Source organism: Arachis ipaensis, chromosome B09, assembly GCF_000816755.2.
Source record: "Arachis ipaensis cultivar K30076 chromosome B09, Araip1.1, whole genome shotgun sequence".
NCBI classification, from domain to species: domain Eukaryota; kingdom Viridiplantae; phylum Streptophyta; class Magnoliopsida; order Fabales; family Fabaceae; genus Arachis; species Arachis ipaensis.
This window is the reverse complement of record NC_029793.2, coordinates 49,804,777-49,807,425: the sequence shown is the minus strand read 5'-3', so window position 1 is coordinate 49,807,425 and position 2,649 is coordinate 49,804,777. Positions and strand designations below refer to the sequence as shown.

The 2,649-nt window shown below is 35.0% G+C and overlaps 1 long non-coding RNA gene across 1 annotated transcript; it reads right to left on the bottom strand.

Annotated features, from left to right (window-relative positions):
* Positions 293 to 1,252, bottom strand: LOC110266603. The gene is made up of 2 exons (XR_002354036.1): positions 696 to 1,252; positions 293 to 614 (listed from the first exon to the last, which is right to left on the bottom strand). It is a non-coding gene; the product is annotated as an uncharacterized LOC110266603 (long non-coding RNA).

The window sequence follows — 2,649 nt, the reverse complement described above, 5'->3', positions numbered from 1 at the left end:
AAATATGCTAACATAATTAGGACGGAAATATGACAAAAGAACAAAATGGTAACAAAGCAAGGAAGAAAATGTTACAGGTCTCATAAATGAAGGAATTGGAACCAGAACGGGAACAGTGCTACCGGCAACAACGGCAGTGACATCCACTTTATCACAACTAGCTAAACACAAAATTTTTTAGCATTCTCAAACATTTAAGAAATCAAGCACATGTTCATAATAGTTCATCAGCTACCAACCAAGTTTTCAAGCATATCCTTATCATCATCAAATCACATAACCAATAAAAACCATCCTCAAACACAGCAACAAATCAATCTTATCACAATCAATCATATTTGCTATTACCAACAATTCTGACTTTCATCAATTAGCCATACATAACATTTATAGTTATTTGCATTACTCAATAAAATCTTTAGGCATTCTTAATTTAAAAGCTTTCATTTTACAAATGAACCCCCTACCTCGATGTCGCAATAGCAGGATTTGACGCAGGAATCTCTATATCCCCAATTCGTGGCAGCAGCAGCGATTCTAGTAATATTCTCGCAGCAGAAACATTCAATAGTTCTAGACAAGGGCAGCAACGTCGAACAATGACAATAATGACTCTGAAAAACTAAATGAATCAGAAACAATTGTAGAGCAAGGTGATACAGGGCAGAAACAGAGCAATTTTTTCATAAGCTTACCAAAACGGAAGGTAATAGAAACAATGTCTCCAATTTGGTCATAGCTTGGTGGCTGGCTGGCGATGGAGGAACGCCTCCTTCCGCCTCTGGTTCGTGATTCCAATGACGATGAGGGACTTGGGCAGAATCAGAATCGGCAACGTCATCTCCTCCTCCCACATGCAATGGTGACGGTAGGGGCTCCGGTGGCTAGGGCTCCGATCGGAGGCAGCAATGGTGGCAGGACACCGCGGCGGTGAAACCCTTTTTCCTTCCCTTTGTCGATCGCGTCTTCCCTCTCTCACGCGCCTCTGGTTCTCGCAGCTGAGCCTTTCTCAGCTTCTCTCTCTCACCCACACGATGGCAGCGGCAGTGGCTGAACGGAACGAACGCGGTCTGGGCGGCGATGGCGCGGCGCAGGATGCGACGGAGCTGGCAGCAGCCGAGCGCGATGGCTCCTCTCCTTCCTCGCGTCGTCCCTGGCTCGCAGCACTCTCTCCTCTCCAATCGCAACCTTCTTTCTCTCGTCTCCCTTAATCCCCGTTTTCTTTTCTTTCCTTTTTGGTTTGCTAAGGCTGTGTTGTGTCTTGTGTGTATATGGGGGAGAGGGGCTGGCAGTAGGTGAGTGAGTAAGGAGGGCTAGGGTTAAATGAGTAGGGTTATAGTTTAATTTGGTTAAATTTAAGGTTTGGATTTAATTTAGGAATTAGAGTTTAATTTGGGACAAAAAGTGAAATTAGAAATTTTGGGTAAATTAGTTTTTGGATTTATCTGAAAACTAATTAAATCTCTAAAATTATTCTAAAATATTATTTATTGTATCAAAATATTAATTGATTTGAAATCAAATATTATAATTAAAATTATAAGATAATATAATTAATTATTTTTATTTATAAAAATATTAGTATTAAATTTTGAAATCTCAATTATTTAAACCGAATCGTATAAAATTCTGCTTATTATTTTACATTTGCTAAATTTTATAATTTAAATATAGAAAATAATTCAAAAATTATAAAATCAGATAAAACTTTAAATTATTTTAAACTCAATTAATCAAAATTTGATTTAATTATCTTTAATAAAATAATTTCAGGCATTAAAATACTTAATGATAAATAAATCTAAATTAGCTCTTAATAAGATCTTCTAAAATTTCTAGATCTTACACAAAGTCTTACATTTAGTATGTTGAAACAAAATTTTTTATTAGTTACAAAGAATCTTTGAATCTTGTGACAAATAAATAACTTGTTACAAAAATATTGTATTTTGTGACAAATAGATATTTTGTTACAAAATATTTAGAACTTTTGAAATAAATAGATATTTTGTTACAAAATATTTTGAATTTTTGCAACAATATAATCTTTTGTTACAAAACGTTATAACATTTTGTAACAAAACAACAATTCGATACGAAAGCTAACATAATTTGTAACAAATTTTTTTATTGTTACAAATGTTTCATTTTCTTGTAGTGCCAGGAATTAAATAACCACACAAATGAAGCCTCCTCTTCGGAGTTAAGTAACTCACATCCAAGAAGTACAGATTGTCCGTGATGGTTAACTCCAACAAAGGCAACAAACAGCATGTCGTACTTATTTGTTAGGTATGTCGTATCAAAGTTGACAACATCCCTAAAGTACTTGTACTAGGCAATGCTCCGATAATCAGCAAAAAAATTCGAATAATTCGACATTCTTCATAATAATCAACATCATAGTAAAAAGGGTTGTCTCGCTCTTTCATTAGTTTGAAATAGTCCATTACCGCTTTACCATCACCTTCTTTTTCAATTGACCTCCTATCCAAATTAATGAAATTTCTCACATCTTTTTCCGAAAACTAAGGCTATCAGGTCCGCCGGCATGATTAAGCAACTTCTGAAATGTTTTACATACTCGAATATCGGCTTGAGAATCAATTTGGCAAGTCCTTTTAACTTGCATACAAATAAACTTATTTT